Source organism: Arvicanthis niloticus, chromosome 14, assembly GCF_011762505.2.
Source record: "Arvicanthis niloticus isolate mArvNil1 chromosome 14, mArvNil1.pat.X, whole genome shotgun sequence".
NCBI lineage: Eukaryota > Metazoa > Chordata > Mammalia > Rodentia > Muridae > Arvicanthis > Arvicanthis niloticus.
In genome coordinates, this window is record NC_047671.1 from 20,446,067 (window position 1) to 20,465,546 (window position 19,480).

The 19,480-nt window shown below is 40.6% G+C and overlaps 1 long non-coding RNA gene across 2 annotated transcripts in view; it reads right to left on the reverse strand.

The window, feature by feature from the left end:
• The window catches only part of LOC143434279 (uncharacterized), a 54,242-nt gene that overhangs the window by 19,816 nt on the left and 14,946 nt on the right, over positions 1-19,480 (reverse strand). For both annotated transcript variants that reach the window (XR_013103632.1, XR_013103633.1), the window contains exons 2-4: positions 11,078-11,165; positions 5,646-5,755; positions 4,967-5,058 (exon numbers count right to left, since the gene is read on the reverse strand). This is a non-coding gene — a long non-coding RNA (uncharacterized LOC143434279). The remainder of the gene's footprint in view (positions 1-4,966; positions 5,059-5,645; positions 5,756-11,077; positions 11,166-19,480) is intronic.

Below are 19,480 nucleotides of genomic sequence, written 5' to 3' on the forward strand. Positions count from 1 at the left end.
TTAATTCATTCTTCAAGGAAGAAATTCATACCAGAAAAAAATGTCCTGTGGTATATTTCTGTACTGTTGGTTAGAACCAAGAAATTTTTTTCTCATTTCGAATAAACACATAATCTGATACACTATAAAATATATTGAAAAGGGTGCCCCACCAAAATACTGGTAGGATATCTGAAGGGACCTGAGCACAACCAGGAATTTGCTGATATCCCTAGATAAACAATGATGACTTTTAGCTGGCACAGTCCACGTCTATAAGCTAGCGAGAATTAGGAAGTGCAGCACTAACCTAGAAACAATGGTCCTTGCATGGTTAATAATCTACTGAAAATAATCAGGACCATGTTACTAAATTGGTACCCTCTCATGGGTATGATAAAGATCTGCCAGATTTCATGAGAATATAGGCAACGTAGAACCTCATCCCAGACAACCAGAAATCTAGTGATGTACATTATATATACATCCCCTTTCTAAGTGAAAAATAAAACATGTAATCTCATTGCTTCATTATGCAGATAAGAAAAGGTTTCAGCTCAGTAAGGTTAAGCTCCCACAGACAAAGTCCTGATAGGATTACACAAAGCCCAGTGTCCCTCAGCAGGGCTGTGAGTCTCTTCCTCTCCTTTCCCAAGGCACACTGTGTGTCTAGTTTATTTCTCTCCCTGAACCTCAGTTTGTTTTCACATCTCAAAAATAGAGACGCTAACAGCACTCACCTTATGTTATTGCTCAAGTTATAAGATACCAAATGCAGTATGACTGGCATTCAGTAGATGCCCAGTCACATTTAGTTGCTGCTGTACTTGCCGAGAATCATACAAATCCTGTATGAGCCTGAACTAAAAAGCCCAGGTGTCCAGATTCTCATGCTACTCCATTAGAAAGAAGAACATATTTTCCCCTCATATCTCTCCATCTATGTCATCTTTTAGACCACTGACCGGCACATTCATAAGTTGAGTAGAATATAAATAACTCCAATAAATCTGTTGTTTTCCCAGTGAAGCTCAGAACCCATCCCGTAGTGCCATGCTGAGTCCATAAAACTGTAGGCAGCTTCCTTTGGGACCAACATTCTCTGGCTAATTAAAATGAATGTTGTATCGTCGAAAGATTATTTTAAAATGGTCTGATAGTGTTTAGACATTGTCATAACATCAGCCGGTGGATCACTAATTTGCAAATTTTACTAAGGATCTTGCCAATTAAAACCCCTTCTAGACACTCTCAAACACACTGTCTGTGACAGCTGATAGACCACATGGCAAAGACATGATCACATTAAAATCACACAAGACTGTTATCCCTGGAAGGGCTGAGGGAGAGAGACGGGGGCATGTCCCCAAACAGGGTGCCACTGAGGCAATCCAGCCAAACTGTCAGAGGAGAAAAAGCAAATCTTTGGTTTTTTTTTTTTTTTAAACTGCTTTCCAAAACAAATAGTGAAGCTTCTGAGAAAGTCGGTGGGAACTGAGAGTCCTGCAAAATTGCCCTGCTGGATCTCTTAGAGAGATCAGCCAGGAGAAGTAAGCCTCCAAACCAAAGGTTCTTGGTATGAAATCAACTCACCCAGGGAGCCTAGAGCCTCTGAGACCAGATCACTCTTTAGAAATGTTGCAGAAAGGATAGCAATAGTGTCAGAACATCCTAAAAAATCACGCCAACCAACAGCCACACTGAACTCCTGCAAAGTCAGGTTTACAAACCCCATTCAACGGGAACCAATGCAGGAAGCCTCCTACATTTAGAAGCTAAACTACCATAATAAGGCATATCTTTAAATGGCAAATTACGTAATATAACCCCAACAAGCCAACACTTTATTAAGTGCCCACCAAAGCAATATAACTTCATCATTGCAACAGCCTGATAGGATGGTACTGTTATGTCCAAAGGACAGAGGAGGAAAATGAGGCTCTGAGATGTCGTGGACTGAAATGATTTACACACAGGCTCTACACAGCAGAGCTAGAAATCTGAATTGAGTCACACCTAGCTCTAGGACCCTGCTGGTAACAATGCACAATATGTCTGACATTGTCCCTAAGACTTTTGGTCTAGCCACATACTAACATGTAGAATATTATGGTCTTCTTTAATATCTACATGCAAAAATTTTCACTCATGGTATTCAGTAACAATTTAGCCAGACCTACTTAAACCCCATGAAAAAAACAAACAAACAAACAAAAATGAACAACAACAAAATCCCCATGAGCTGATACTTTCTACTGGACCTAAAACAGACAAGACATATTATTTAGTTTAAAAATATTTGGAAATTTTTAACTAAAACAGTGGCTCAGTGAATAAAAGTGTTCTCTGTGCAAGTAAGAGGACCTGAGTTTGAACCTGTAGTATCCACATAAAACCTGGACACAACCATGACCTACACAAGAGCAAGGGTAGAGGAACTATTAAGAGGGAAGACGGTAAAGAAAGAAGGGAGGGGAAGGGGGAGGGAGGGAATATTTGAGAAATTTCCAGGGATTTTTCTATTAGCAATTTCTAATTTAAATGCTCCATGTCCCATAAGTACAGTCTGAATGATTGCCAGCACTTCTTACATGCTTTGACACTTCTTTTATGTCCCCCAGATATGATCAGCTTCCTGTGTGCACTGGAAACTCGTGTATATCTTGAAGTTTAGAGGTATGCTGTGTCAATCAGACCACACAGTCCTCCTACATTGCTTAAGCCTTCAGATCTCACTGATGTGTGGGCTACCTACTCTGTCATTGAGTTACTAGTATCAAAATCTCTGGCAACCATGGAGTTTATCTACTTGAAATACTTCTAGCTTTCAAAATGTTTCATGCATTTTGAAATTCTGTCATTAGGAGAAAGTGTTTAGAACTATTATGTTCTCTCGCTGAACTGGCTGTGGCATCCTGACAAAATAATCTTTCTACCTACAAATATTCTTTGATATAATATAGCTAACCCAACTTCATTTTGACTGGTGTTAGCATTTGTGTATCTGTGTCCATTAATTTTAAAAATATTTGTGTCTTTACTCCAAGACTTATTTTATAGGTGAGCATACATGGGTCTCTTTTAGAAGTGTATAGTCAGATAATGTTTAGCTTTTAACTGAGTTGTAGAACCTATTAAATTCAGTATAATTGTCAATACTGTTAGACCTAAATCTACCATCTTGTCTTGCTTTGTTATTTTTTCCCCATTTTCCCTTCTGGTTCATGCCCTCTCCTTTTCTCCCTGCCTTCTTTTGAATTGATTCTTCCAAGGACTCTTTTTACCCCTTTGTTAGCTTACTTACTAGCTATTTTTTTATTGTGAGTTTAGTTTTACATGAGGGTTGATAGCACAGATACTTGACTTATGCCCATCAACCTTCAGGTAGTAAATATAACCCCCCATGCAATACAGGAAATCACACAGCTAGGCATTTCTGTCTTTATCCTTGTCTCAATATTATACCATAGCTTTTAATATATATATATATATATATATATATATATATATATATATATATATTATATGTTTAAATAGTATACTAAAATATATATTAGTTTAAATAGTCTCTAATATTTTAAGGATATTTAAGAAGTGTAAAGATATTTATACTCCTTGCTGAGACCTTGAATTTTCAGTGTCCTTGTTATGACATTTCTTTCTGTGGAAAGGAGTCCTGTGCCCAGTAGGACATACCTAGGTGCTATACCACTGTACATATACACACACAAAATATCTCTAGATGGTTTTTGCCAAATGTTCAGGGACATGGACATGATCGCCTGCAGCTTGGAACCATTAGTGAACAACCTTGTTACAAGATGACATCAGTACCTTCTTTAAAGACCTTTTAATATTTCCTGTATGGTAGATGTTGCTGACAAATGCTCCCCACCATTGTATTTCTTAAGATATTGCTATTTTCTGTGTGTTTTGAAAAATATTTTTACTGGATGAAAATCATAGGCTGTGATAGTTTTCCTCTTTTAGCATTTTAAAATTATGGCTTAATTGCCTCCTCATTTAGCTTGCTTCCAACAAGAAATCCACTGTCATTCTTATCTTTAGTCTTCTGTGCATAGGACATGGTTTCCCACCCACCTTGCTGTGGCTTCTTTAAAGATACCCTCTCTCACTGGTGCTGAGGGTACTAACTATGACGAACTTCAATGCCATTTTATTCATATTTCTTGTGCATAGGGCCCATCTATACTAGACATCTTAGTTTAAGTTTCCATTGCTGTGAAGAGAAACCATGAACATGGCTCTCATAAAGGACCATATTTAATTGGGGCTGGTTTACAGTGTCAGAGGTTCAGTCCATTCTCATCATGTCAAGAAGCATGGTGGCATTCAAGCAGACGTAGTACTGGAGAAGAAGCCGAGAGTTTTACATCTTAATCCACGGGCAGCAGAAGGAGCCTGCCCTACTAGGCCTATCTTGAACATATATGGGACCTCAAAGGCATCTCCTCAGTGACACGAGTCCTCCGCCAGGGCCATACCTACTGCAATAAGGTCACTATTCCTAATAGTGCCAGGGCTAAGCATTCAAACATATGAGTCTATGAGGGTTATTCCTATTCAAACCATCCCACTAGAATAAGTCTTAGTCTACAGACACAGTGCATTGAATATGAAATTCTTTTTGTTATTTTAACTAAAGCTAAAGCTCACTCAGCACCAAGCCATTCCAACAGATGTAGGAAGTTTAATTATAGTCTTTGTCTTTCCCTTCCCTCTCCAGAGCAGAAAAGCTCATTGGGCTTTACACAGACACAGAATTCTTTTAGTTCTGAGCCACTGACTACATAGTCGCCATAGGGACACTAAATGTACTTGCTCCTTGCCAGTGTTATCTCTAATCTGTGTTTGAGACTTGAGAATCTTCAGGCAGTCAGAACCCTGTGACAGAGCATAGAGCTTTATGACTAGATCTAGTGCTTTCTACATTCTTTTCCCCTGGAGCAATGTGTTGTGGTCCCACCTTTCTCTACTCCATGGAACTGTCATCCCCTGGACTGTCTGTCTTCTCTCCTTTCTTCTGGATATCCAGCACCATTTACTCAATACATTTGCCTTTGGAAAGAAAACCAAATAAGGAAGTCAGAGAATCGCATGAACAGGCACAAATAACCAAAGCAAAGAAATACATGTTAAGCAATGTACCTGTTTACTTGAAAAGGAAGCAAAGGAGAAGGTTTAGAGATTAAAAGTATGGCATGCAAGATTCCTTTATCACCTATGTAATTAATAATGTATGGTGAGAAATGATACAATGTATATATTAGTGAAATTAGAAATAATTTATAAAGGAGCAGGGGTGAGCTGGATTGAAAAAGAAGAGCCCAGACAAAAGAAAGGAATCTGTAGGAGGAGCTAAGGTGGGAGGAGTAAGGAAAGAAAGAGGAAAAGAAAGAAGAGGAGTGAGGTGAGGGAGAGAGACAAAGAGAGAGAGAGAGAGAGAGAGAGAGAGAGAGAGAGAGAGAGATGTAGGAGGTGCCATGGATAGCCACACATGTACCAGGAGCAGTCCTGGGTAACAACTTATATCTAGGTTAGTTAATTGGGAAACATCTATAATTGTGTGGGCATATTGTTATTGAACATTACCAAATATATAAAGCCTTTGATTAATATTTAAGCATTAGAGTCTCATTTCCTACCTGGCCTGTGTAGATGGCGGGATGGTCTGGCATCTTGTGGGTGGCAGGGCCGGTGTTTCTGGCTGGCCGTTTCTAGATGTGGCAGGTGTGTGGCCTCTGGCCGATTCCAGCTGCGGAGCACTTGGTTTCAGGCTACAGCGCATGGCAGCCTGAGCTAAGCAGAGCTGCCTCGCTTAGATAGTCAGCCCGTCCAGCGGCCTTTGTTTAATATATACTACAACAAGAATCTCCAAGAAAGGCGAATATTGGAAGTTGTGGGGAATGCTGGGGACTATGGAAGAATGAGCTATATAGAGAAAGCTGGGGGAAACATTCCAGCACAGCAAGAGAGAAAGCTGAAACACTTAGTCAATAACGAATGATAAAAGACTTTCCATGCTAAACTATGAAACTGAGATTACACTTTAGGAACTGGGCAGTTAGAAGAGTGTTGAGTGACACAAGTACCTCTACTTTTAAATTATTATGCTTACCCCTCCCCCCCAAAAAAACAATCCTGTGATATGAGAGTTAGGGAGGTGGCTCATGGGTAAAATCCTTACTGTGTAAATATGAGGACCTAAGTTTAGATCCCAGCAACTATGTGAAATGCCCAAGCAGACAGACCACATCTATAACCCTCATAGTGAGGAAGCAGAGAGATGATCTCTTGGGCTTGCTGCTTACCTAGTCTAGCCAAAACCACGAATTCCAGGTTCAATGAGAGACCTTGTCCCAGAAAGTTCAGGTGAAGAGTGATATTGAAAGACACATGATATCACTCACTTGCCACCACACAGGAATAAATGTATGCATACACAAATGTATAAAACACACACACACACACACACACACACACACACACACAGACTCAGGCACACTCATGAAAGGACTCTCTCACAGCCTGTAGTCAAGATACCAACTAGCTCCAGAATCTCATTAGTTCCTAAAGGACTGTTCAACTGCAGATCACAATTCCTTTCTGGCTATTGGCCAGGGATTACCATTTTCTTGCTGCTATCTTTCCCTGAAAAGCATGACAAAATATGTTAGGTTTGTTTCTTCAGAAACAGCATGACAAAGAACATATCAGCAAAATGGAAGGTACACTCTCAGGTACCATCATGAGTGTGGAAACATCATCGCTGCAACAAACATTACCACTCATGAAGAATCTAGAAACAATAGGTTATCTTTCACAATGGTGAATATGCATATGTAGAAACTGAAATAAAAAAGATTTTATTTTGATAATTTTTAAGAACTTAGATTTTTTTTTTTTTTTTGTCTTTGTTATGGGGTCTGATTTAGGCCTGGTTCATGAGTAGGTAGGAACTAAGGTTTTCCTCTCTGGACTTGTGAAAAAAATGGGTCTGAGAAGCAGCAGGTTGGTGATAAAGTCATTTTGAATGTGTTTCAGATGTACCTGTTCCAAAAAGCTCAGTGTGAGAGAAAGAGTCCTTCAAAGTTTGAGGCCTCCAAGTCGTCCTCTAAAACTTGATGGCACGGAGCTGAGGACTTTCGGCTCTAACACTCCATGAATACATACTTTCCTTACCATTCAATCATCTTGAATTCTGCCCAATTGTTTTAGCCTAAATTTGAAAGGGCTTAGGGGGCTTGTAATTTGCAATCAGTCACTTCAGGATGAGTGTCAAGAGAACAGTCTCAAGAATGAGATCTAAACTGACTACAAAGTGGGTCTGCGGAGCCTGCAGCGGCAATAAACTGACTGCAGAGTAGGGGGTAGGATCCAGCTGCGACAGTGACTGGTCTTTTAGTACGCCATCATACATGTAAGCTTAACTTCTTCATCCTCAGAGACCTCCTAACCAAGGGTCTCGGCTTCTTTCCAGACTGTGCAGGGCAGGTAGAGACTCCTAGTCCCTTCTGTGGAATCCCCAGTGTTCAGCGTGGACCAGGATCAGCTCGCTCTTAGCCTTTCCTAGCCACACATGTTTTAACAAGCATGGTTTAGTCCACATTTTTGAATAGGTATTGATTACACTTGTTCTCTTCGTGAGAGACGTTTATCATCAAGTGTGTGGACGTATACACCATCACAGCTGTGTTCTTCTGAAGTGAAAGACAAAGGGGCACAGAAGCACAGACTGAGGACACTGAGCATACTTGAGAGAGGCGTTACAGAGGAACCCGAGCTTCAATATAAAGAATGCTTATGTTATTATTCTTTTCTCATACAATACATCTCTGGACCACAGCCTCCCCTCTCTTCACTCTACCCAGTCTGTCCCGGCCCCCATCCCCCAGATTCACTGCTCCTCCTCGGTTTCCTCTCAGAAAAGATGAGGTCTCTCAGTGATGTCAACAGATGCCACAAGACTAGATATAAACCCTTACATAAAGATTGGACAAGACAACCCAGTAGGAGGAAAAGGGTCCCACGAGCAAATAAAAGTCAGAGACACCCCCACTCCTGCTGCTAGGAGTCCAACAAACACCCCAATCTAAACAATCACAGCATGTATGCAGAGAACCAAGCATAGACCCATGCAGGCTCCATGGTTACTGCCTGTGAGCCCTGCTTAGTTGATTCTGTGAGCCATATTCTTCTGGTGTCCCCTCTTGCTTCTATGATCCTTCCTCCTCCTCTTCCGAGGGGCTTCCCAAGCTAACTTTTGGGTGTGGGTCTCTGTACCTCTTAAGAGTCTCAAGAAAAAGAATAATATCTAATTTGGATTCTTAGAAGATCATTTTGACTAGAGTTTGAAGGCATCAAGATCCTAGTTAGGAAAACAACGATGTAGACAAGAGATCATAGTAGTGTGCTTGAAGGTGAAGCAAATAGAAATGCAAGAAGCTGCAGATTCCAGGGACATTTAAAAGTCTTGGTTGGCAAGCTTCTATCATAGGGGATTGGGGAGATGACTCCCTGGGTAAAGAGGAGTAGTGCAGCCCAGATCACCAGCACCCAGGTAAAATCCAGGCATGGTAGTGTATGTCTCCAACCGTAGCACTGGGGTTTGGAAACAGGAATACCAGTGGGTCACTGGTTAGATAGTATAGCCAAACTGGCAAGCTCCAGACTTGGTAAGAGACCTTGCCTCAAAAAATAAGTCAAACAAGATGAGAATAAGACACCTAGCTAGCATAGACCTCTGGCTCCTGAATTCACTCACCCCTGGTTCCAAATACTCACATGCACAGATCACACACATGAAAACACTTGGAAGCTGGTAAAGAAATAGGCTCAGAAACCATTATGAAGTAGCACTTGTCAGGTGTCCAAGTTAGACAAGAGAATGCACAGCAGGAATTTTCACTAAGCTAGAGAATCCTGGAAGTAGTGAAACTTTTGTAAACCTTCTATAATTCAAAAATTGGATTATAGGCCCAGAAAGATGATTTAGTTTGTAAAGACATCTGCCACCAAGCATGACATCTAAGTTTGGCCCCTAAGACTCCAACATGGTAAAAGGAGAGAACACAATCCAGCAATTTGGCCAGTGACCTTCACATAAACACCCATGGCATGTGGGTTACACCCCCCCCCCACACACACACACTGCATTATAATGTTATGAAAACCAAAGAATAGGATGATGAGTGTAGCCTAACTCACACCGATGGCTGAAATACCTTTGCAAACTGCCTTTGGAGGTGACATGACAATACATATGTGGACATTTATCAATCTGTGATCACAGATGATAGCTGAAGACTCAGTTAAGATAGATACCATCTAAGATGAACAAGTAGAAGAGAAGAACTGAGTGTTATAGTGTCCAATGGGTAAGTGAGGAAGGGTGGTCCTTCATACCTTACGCAGCATTGTCGAAGTTATCTCACTGGGCCAGGAAAGTGATTTCAAGTGGATAAGGTTTACAGTGATAACCAACAGCTGATGGAGAAAATCAATGGGAGAGTACTACTTACTCTTCACATTACTATGACAGAACATGCAGTATAACAGCTTAAAGGAAGGAAAGACATATTTTGGCTCCAGGTTTTAGAGATTTTCCTTCATAGTCAATGGACCCATTGATTGAGCCTGTGGTGAGTTGGAATGACACACAGGAAACAGCTTGTGGATGATTGGACTGTTGGAGTTCTGGCTGACAAGAAACAGAGATGCCAAGAGCCTGGGATCAGGTACAAACAGATGAGTAAGACTCCCAATGACCCACCTCTTCCAGTGAGGGCATACCTCGTAAGATAGCCAGTTTCTCCCAAATTAGGGCCAACAGCTGAGCGACTACCAAGTATTCAGTAATGAGTCTATGGCATCATTTCTTAGTTAAGCCATAGCAGGAAGCACATCTTGAAGACAGAGAACAGAGATAACATTGATGGCATAGCAAGAACATGGCAGGAACAAGATGTGAGCGATACAGATGGCTGTAGAGAGAAGAAATAATCCACACTACCCCCTAGTCCAGGAATTTAAGAAGAATGGGTAGAGATGGTTACAGGTCTGAAAGTTTGTTAGAAATAATGCATACAATTCCATGAAGTGGCTTTTCTTTATTTTTAAAATAGAAACGTATTCATTAAAAAAAAAAATCCAGAGAACTAAAACAGTAACAGAAGTAAATCCTTGTGTGAGAGAATTCTTCTACAAAATAATAACTATATCTTGTGCTCTCATGCTCTTAACAAGATAAAGAAGGTCCATCCATTTACTGAATCCCAATAAGTTTTCAATGACTTTCTGGCTTACTCAGCCTGGCTTGGATCTGGGTGGTGATTGTTTTCTTATTAGCTAAAATGATTTATTTCCTCTGTGTGAGCTCAAACTAAAATCACATCCAACATCACTTTTTCCAGCATTATTTGTGTCAAATGTTATCAGTAATTTCCTCCTGGGGACCCAATCTATGTCTTGGCTTCCTGGATCTTTAACTGTGGTGTACAATAATTAAGATCTTACATGAACATTGCTTTTATTTTAGCATTAACTTGGGATCTAACTAGTCCAAGGAAATATTCTCAAGCTTTGCTGTTTTGAGGGCTGGAGAGATGGCTCAGCAGTTAAGAGAACACCCTGCTCCTGCAGAGTGACCAAGAGCAGCTCCCAGCCCCCAAATGGATGGGCTTATAAGTGTCCGTAACTCTGGATCCCGAGGATCCTAAGATACTGGCCTCTTCAGGCACCTGCACTCAGTTGCACACACCCCCTACCCTAGCCCTACTCATTTATGCATTCACTCACACAATTTTTTTAATTAAAAAATCGTTTTGTCAAAAAAGTTCACAACTCTGAAAGTAGTGAAAATATTACAAGAAATATAGTGGATAAACTAATTTATATAAATTTCTGTCCAACCCACCCACTCCTCCAGGGAGTTTGTGTCTCCTACATATTTCGTACTCGGTTTTCTCTGGTTCCTATCTCTGGCATATTAAATACCCTTTAATGTAGGGCTCCCTTTGGCTCTGGTCTCTGAAAAGCATGTCTATTTTTAAGTTATTCTTTGATTCTGAAGACTTACCAAGGCATTAATGAAGAACAACTTGATGGGTGTCAGAGGAGCTTCCACTGAAGAGGTGCCAAGGATCCGCTTGATTGCAGGGGCCTGTCTAGGAAAAGAACAGTGAGGAGAGAAACGGTATAATTAAACCTCTAGATGCCGGAGCTTGCACAGGCTTCCAGAAAAGATAAGATGAAGCCAATATAGGTGATTATTTATGACTACTGCAAGCCAAGCCAAAACGGGCAATAATAACTCAGAAAGTCAGAATATTTAATTTAAAAACCAATTTGGAAGAATATTTCTAATATGAGTGATGACCTTCTAGTACCTGGAAAATAATACCACTTTTGTCCACAACTCCAGGAAATCTTCCTTCTCTTTCTCTTCCTTCTCTTCTTCCTTTTCTTTCTGCCCTCTTCCTCCTCCTTCTCCTCCTCCTCCTCACTTAGAACCAATTCACTCATTGTCCTTCATAAAAATTCCAGTATTGAACTAGCTTTTTCAAGAGAACTGATAATTAAATCTATATCTACCAATTAAAGCAGCTACCAACTGTGGGCACCATCTTGTCCATCTTGTTGGCTACTTTTAGTAACACTTAGTAACGTCTAATGTAAGGAGGAGTTTATTTTGGCTCACAGTATCGGAGAAGTCAGTTCATCATAGAAGAGAAGCTGTGGGACTTGGAGTAGGTCTGCCCGTATCACAGGCGTTTGCAGCATGACTCGAGCCAGCCTGAACCAGAGGCAAACATCATGGCCCATTTTTAGGACCCACTTTTCCACGAAAAAACCAGACTCTCAAATGTTCCACAACATCCCCAAACTGGAGAAACCAAAGTCTCAAATGTTCCACAACATCCCCACACTGGGCAAACTGATTGTTTAAACACACAGCCTGTGGTTTCACTTAAAACCAGGTACTGGCATGGACAACTTAGCACTGAAAGAGACTTTTTTCTCTCTTGACTGTCAAGGGTTCATTCTACTATGGGCGAGTCAAGTGCAACGTGCTAAACCAAGCTGGGAAACAGAACAAAACAGGAAATGGACAAGGATAACGTACTCCGAAAATTACCCCCAGATACCTACTTCCTCCTCTTATACTCCACTTCCTACAGCTTCCATAATGGCTCAGAACAGTTTCATCTGCTATTGTGAAACCAAACATTCGAAACAGGAGCCTGAGGGGGTGGGGTCATTTCATATTCAAGTCGTAACAGCCTTGGATAGTGCGCATGTGCTGGGATGCATGCGCACAGCTGCCATTCTCAGCAGACAAGAAAGGATGCACAGAAGGAACGATGTATTATTGAAAACAATGCTTTTGCTTATTTCCACAAAAAGCTTAGTTTGACATTAAGATATAAATGTACAAGTGGCATGACGGGAGAGAGTAAACGAAATCTCACTTTGCCTAGGAAATTCCATGTGTCACTTTAACACCCATTTAGGAAAGAATTTTCCTAGTGCACCAAGATGGGCCATGGGCCATGCAACTCTGAATCTTCATTTCGTTTTTTTTTTTTTTTTTTTTTTTGACTGTTGCCTCACGGAACATGGCTTTCCCACTGTTGTACACGATGACTGCAGTTTTGGTTAAAAGAGGTGTGTGTGTGTGTGTGTGTGTGTATGTGTGTGTGTACACTATGTGGTATGCAGATGTGCATGTGTGTGGAGTCTAGAAGAGTATGTTTGGTATCCTTACCTCTGTACCTCTTTTCCTTGAGACTAGCTCTGTCACTGAACTTAGAGCTAGGTTAGTGGCCAAGTGCCAGTGATTATTCTGTTTCTCTCCTTCTCTACAGCCTGGGGACTCCCTGAATGTGTTCTGTATGCCTGTGCTGAGATCCGAACTCAGATCCTCATGCTTGTGTGGTAGGCACTCTTACCCTGTGAGCATCTCCCCAGCCCAGAACAGCCATTGCTGAGATATCACATTATGGGACACTCAGACTGCAAGGCAGCCATGACGCCTAATGCTGGCATTTGTTCTCTTTTGGTCTTGATTACAGAGTATGTACGGAGAAACAAATTGCATAGTTAATGTCCTTTCATAAGGGAACTTTGTCATGTTCCATCGCACAGTGAGGTGACTATAGATAATGAGAGTGTATTCTGAATTCCAGAAGGCTGTAATGCAAGAAGGGATTCTGAAGGCTTTGTCCACAAAGAAATGAAAAACATTTGAAAGCAAAGATAAACTTACTTTGATTGGAACAAATCAAAGTAATATTATCTATACTGTATAATATACTGTGTATAGTGTATATTATATATTATGTGTGCGCTTTTAAAAACCACATGGCACCCCATAAGTATGTTTAATTTTTATTTCAACTTTAAAATTATAATTCAAACAACTACTTAGTCATTTGGCACTTCTCTGGTTCAATACTGAAAGGCTAAGTAGAAACCAAGGCTGAAGAAGGGAGAGTCCATCTTTCCTTTTTAACCGCTTTCCTGCTTGAGCTGAGACAATGCATCTCCTTCTTTCCTTCCCTCCCCCTGGGTTTAGTGTTCTCTCTAGATCTCACACCACCAGACTCCAGCTGAAGTGCTTCCCAGCTTTTCTGGACCTCCAGCTTGCAGGTGACAGACCGTGGAACTTCTCGGCCTCTGGAATCATGTGAGCCATGACTTATACTTCAGGATATATACGTAGATGTATGTGTTTTTGTAGATAACCCTGATGAACAAAATATGAAGCTTTTCTTAAAAAAACAAAGAAACCTGCCCAGACAGCCAAGGAACCTAACCCTTCAAGGTCCTGTGCAAGGCTAGTTTAGCCTCATGTACCAGAAGCCATTTTTAAATCGTTTAGTTATTTGGATAGTATAATGTAATCACTAGAAATTTGGAACTAGAAAAAAAAATGTGACGAATGGGAGACTTTCTGAAATTTGTTGTCATGACCAATGTGGGCTGCAGAGCCAGCAATGAATAAATATTTAAGCAAAATATATCTGATTGATAGCTAGATAAGTGGCTCACAAATTAGTTTATGTAAGGAATATGTGTTGACAGCCTTGAATTTGTCTAGCATAACTAAGAAGAGGAGGTATAGTTCTGATTTTATACTCTAATGGAGAAGGGATATTGAGTATTAAGAATCACGCTCCTAAGGTCCAGGCATGATGGTGCATGCCTCTAATGCCAGCATTTGGGAAACAGATACATGTGGAGTTCTGGAAACTTAAGGCAAGTCTGTAGTAAGTACCATGTACAAAGCCAGCCAGGGCTGAATATTGTGTACTGAGACCCTGCCTCAAAACAAAAGTCATGGTTCTACAAAGAAATGGTACACACTGCAGAAGGTATGGCAAAGAGGAGATGAGGTCAGGGACTTCAGCAGTTCATAGCAGTAACTCAGCTTGGAGCAGTAAGGAGTGCAGGCTGCATATTGAGCTGCGTTGAAAGGGGGATGAATCAAAAGACAAGGAAGAGCTGGTGTCACAATGAAGAAGTTCCAGAACCTGATCCCGCATCCATGGGGTGGGCGAGCTGAACACCCTAGTGGAAGTCCGGAGCCGAGTCGAGTCTATCACTGTGATCAGAAGGAACATAGGCATATCCATGGCCATATTCACGAGGGAGGGCTCCATTCTGGGTCAAACATACTGACAAGAAGAACCCAGGAAAGGGACAGGACAAATGCTTGCATTAGAGCTGACAGAACTTTATCTTTAAGGATAAAATGTTGTGGTCTCCAGAGAACAAGACCATACCACCTCAGTTATCCAGCTTTCAAACTCTACTGTAAAACTACAGCTTTTGTGCAGGTTCAGGTTTGGAGAGATACACACCAACCTCAGGCCTGCCCATGTACAACGCACAGAAGAAACTGACAAACACAGGGTGGTCTAAAGGCATAATGGCAGGAGAAGGAAGAAGTAGATATATTCTTCACAGGAGGAGGAAAAGGAGGAAGAGGAGGAAGAGGAGAAGGAAGAGGAGGAGGCAGAGGAAGAGGAGGAGAAGGGTAGGAGGGTAGGAGCAACAAAGACAGAGAAATGTGGGATTCAGGAGAGAAGTGAAACATGTAAAAGACAGGCTGAATGGAAAAAAGCTGAGCTGAATTTCATCACTAATGTTAACTTCAGAAGGATGTGAAAAGATGGGGGGTGAGCGTTAAGAATCTATAGATTTCATTAGGGAATAAACTATAATTTGGCTTAATTAGGCCCCCCAAATTAATGAAAGAATCTAACAGAGAAGTAACAGGACAAAATGCTAGTATTCAAAACCCCATGAAAGTAATTCATCTCCTTCTAGTAATGATCATGTGCCTTTTATTATTAAAGATGTAATTTTTAAAAATTGCGGTTTTCCCTTTTGTATAAGAAAACAATAAACATTATATTTGATACTTTGAATCTTTTTTATATAAAGTGACACTGGAAATGTAACTTAGCTGTGTTTTTCTTTTAAACAAATTGTGTTAAGTGACTATAATGACAACTTCAAGATTCCTTTTGTGGTTGTTTAATTTCTTTTAAATGATACATACAAACAAAATCATACATACTTATGGCATATCATGTGATGTTTTGACACACGTATATATATTGTATAATATTTAAATCATGATAAACACATCCCCCTCCTCAAGCATTTATCATTTCTTTATGGTGAAAGCATTATGAATAATTCTTTGAGCTTTTTGAAATGTAGAGTACATTATCATTATCTACAGTCTCCCTACTGTGCCAGGCACAGTCTAAACAGAGTATGGACTCATTATCTAAGTGCAGATACAGCCTGGCATTCTGTAGCCTTGATGCTAAAGATGCAATAGGTACTATATTTTAAGCACTGTGATGGGGCACATGCAATATAATGTTTTTAAAACAATGTTGTGTCTCATGTAAAAGGAGTACCATCAAAAACCCTCAGAATGGACTGGTCACCTAGTGATTTTAAAGAAGACAAAAGAGCAAAGGAGACCCAAATGGACAGAGCCCCTGTTTGGTGGAATCCTTATGTCCACGTTTATGCACCAAGTACTCGTAGCTTTAATCATAGGTACCCAGTAGCCAATTGAAGAACTGAAATTGACTCTGATTTTCTTGATGTTGATTATAACAGCAAGATATAACCTTCTTCTTATGAAGGAAATATTATCCAACATATAGCCACAAGAAAAAGGTGATAATTCACAATCTTCACAGAAAACTACTTTTGCTTGGTAGTATTTACAGTTTGAAGGGAGACGTAAGTAACAGTGGTGAACCATGGGAAATCACCTATGTTACTCACTTTAAGATCTAGGTATTAGCTTAGTCAAGTCAATAATCCCTTCTGTTCTTCAATCCTCTTCCTGCTATTGGCTCACTACACGTTATGGTTAAGTGCTGCACATTGACATCATAGTTTGGCATCTGCCTCTCAGTGGACATACTGTAGCTGCATCTTCCACTCTGACTGCAATACTCACGTAAAATTGTAGGCACTTTCAAAGGTAACAAAGCTGATCTACATATAATGCCAGAACTTTCCATAGAGCGATTTTCAGGATGTTTAGTCCTATTTTTCTCAGTGGTGCCTCCTGGTGAGATCTGAGAAGCCCAGCTCTGCTCATGGGATCCCCACTCTAAAGAAGAGCTGCTGTCTAAGTAAGGTACATGTATGGGGGACAGAGCTCAGGTGACAAGCATCAGAAAGGACAGTGCTGTTGACATCTACATCGCTGCTGATGCCAGTCTGCCACAAAAGCGGTATCTTGTAAATTTTCCCTACATATAGGGTTCAATATGCATGAACAATTATATTTCTTCTTATCAAGCATTTTATTAAGAATTGACTGGAGGACATTCTTACAGCCACATGTTTTCATCTTTATAATATGAGAAAACTTTTCTTGCAAGTCATATGAGAAAGTTATCAAATGACTGAGTGCTTCTACTCTGGGAATCGATGCAACACTTCTAGGGAGCAAGCACAAATGATCTCCTGGTCACTGTTAATCTGCTTTACAGATATGGAAAATGTGGCTGTATCAACAGTGCACAGGGAGTAAGGAGTCGTTAAAACAACTCACAATGCTGTCTGGCCATGATCCCGGACTTCTGATCCATAAGCAGAAAGACTAAAATATGTTTATAAACAACAACAGCCACACAGAATTACAATCGAAAATTTTAATTCTATTCATTCAACATAGCAAATCTAATTATATGAACATCCCCACGTTCATTAGAATGAAAACATACAAGAATTAGCTGAGTGCAGGACATTTAGGAGAAAGAGGTCCCTCATTTTAGGAGAGAATTTAAATAAAACCCAAATAAAAAGCTAATTTTTCCAAATATAATAACCTGATACTACAGAGCATTGTATGACACCCAGAGGGTACTAACTGCTTCCTCATAGGGCCAGATAGTAAATAGCTGACTTGGAAAGAAAATCTGCTGCTGTTATTCAGCTCTGAGACTCCGACTTTGCAACTAGATCTGAGAGAGCCAGGGACAACTTGTAGTAAGTGTGACAGAAGTCCCAGGAAACTTCATTTAAGAAGTAAACAACAGGCTACATCTGACCCAGGGGACCCAGGTTGGTAACCCTTCTAGATGACAATGTATAATGACATGTTACCTCCTCTTACTAAAGTAAATCTATTCCATAGTTATCCATCACGTAGTATTGAACAGATAGTGGGCATCCGTCATTCAGAATAGAGGAAAGGCTATTCAGTGAAAATGAGTGTTCCCTCTTCAGATATTCTCCACTTTCCTCCATGCCTGCCTCTTACTTGTTCTCAAATGCACTTGTATTAATTTCTTCAGCATCCTCCTAATGATGTTCTAAAGCTATGAAATTCATGAAGCCTTAAGAAATAAAACTCTGCTTCAATTCTCAAGGTACTCTCAGTAAGGAGACTGCCTGGTATGGGGTGGGAGAGGGGACAGAAGGGGAAGGGAAGGAGAGGGAGAGGGAGAGAGAGAGAAAAAAAGAGAGGGAGAGAGAGGGGGAGTGAGAGAGAGAGAGACTGTGTGCTAAGAGACTTTAGAAAGCCAAGTCATTATTATCCAGGACCACACAGTTCACCCCCGGGATCCAACCCACAAAAGGCTACCTAGAAAAGCACATCTTTCTAAAACCCTCACATATATGTTTCTTACATAGAAGCATGCTGGAGTATTTGAGAAGAGAGAGAGGGAAGAGGAAGAAGAGAGACAGAGACAGACACACACACACAGAGAGACAAAGAGACAGACAGACAGACAGAATCTTGTGAAATGTGAAGGACAGCTTTATTGAAAAAGCTGATGCCTACCATCTAACCATGTGTTTGCATTTCATATCCCTCCAAGATGTGGTTTTCCCTCCCCAACTAAAAAAAAAAAAAAAAAAAAACAAAACACTACATTAAAGTTTGGTGTGTCATGGAGTGATGAGGTTGACATACAGGTGACACTGGTAGATGCTCCTGGCATGGCATAATATCACCTGGAGATTTTTACCCCATTTTTCCTTCCCTTGTTTTATCCTTCTATCCTTAAGCTCTCTCCATTTTCTCAATAGCATTATTTTCTTAGTGAGCTGGGTTCCCAGCACACCAACACACCCACATGGTATCACCATGTTTTTTTTTCACTTTTAATCCCAGACATTCTTTAAAGGTTAACTCAGACTGAGCTCATTCCAAGAAAAAGTTATGATAACCTTGGCAGAATTCACTCTCTCAAACCGTGTGTGGTAGTGCACACCTGTAACCCAAATACCTCACCCAAATTCCTCAAATGAGGAAGCTGAAGCAGGAGCCTCCAGAGTCCCGGACCTGGACCACAGTGGCAGACATCACCTCTCATACATCTGCTCCACTGAAGGGCTTAGGAAATGATAATGAAATCAGCAGTACTTCTCCCGACTCATTTCTTCCACATGTTCATGTTCTCTGTAACTTTTCTTTCTGTTCATATTAACATCAGTTTGCATTAGGTTTCCAGCCCAATGCTATTAAAGTTGTTTATTCCAGTAGTTTGCTGAGATTTTGGCACCTAAACTTTTCCAGCCTTACTTACTGACGACTACATAAAGTTCAGGATCAATGGCTTTCAATGGTTCTTACGTGAGTGAATAGAAATACTGATTAAAGACTGGTAATGGAATGTCCCGCTTGCCTTGTGGATCTCAAAGCAATTTCCCAAGCATCATTATATGATCTTATAATGTTGAGGACAAGTGATTGTGTCCATATTTGTTAGAGGCCCTGAGAAACTCAGGGCCCATTTCTCTTACTGTGCTATGCCCCACCAAGCTGATGGTAACTCTGGGAACTCTTCAGAAATCAGTAGGGGAGGCTCATGGAAGCTTTGCACGGCAGGGGGTTAGAGGTTAAGGCAGCCATTCAGTTGTCCCACCAGGAATCCCACAGCAGACTGGTTCCTTCCAGAGATTAGCTCCTTCCTGTTGAACTAAT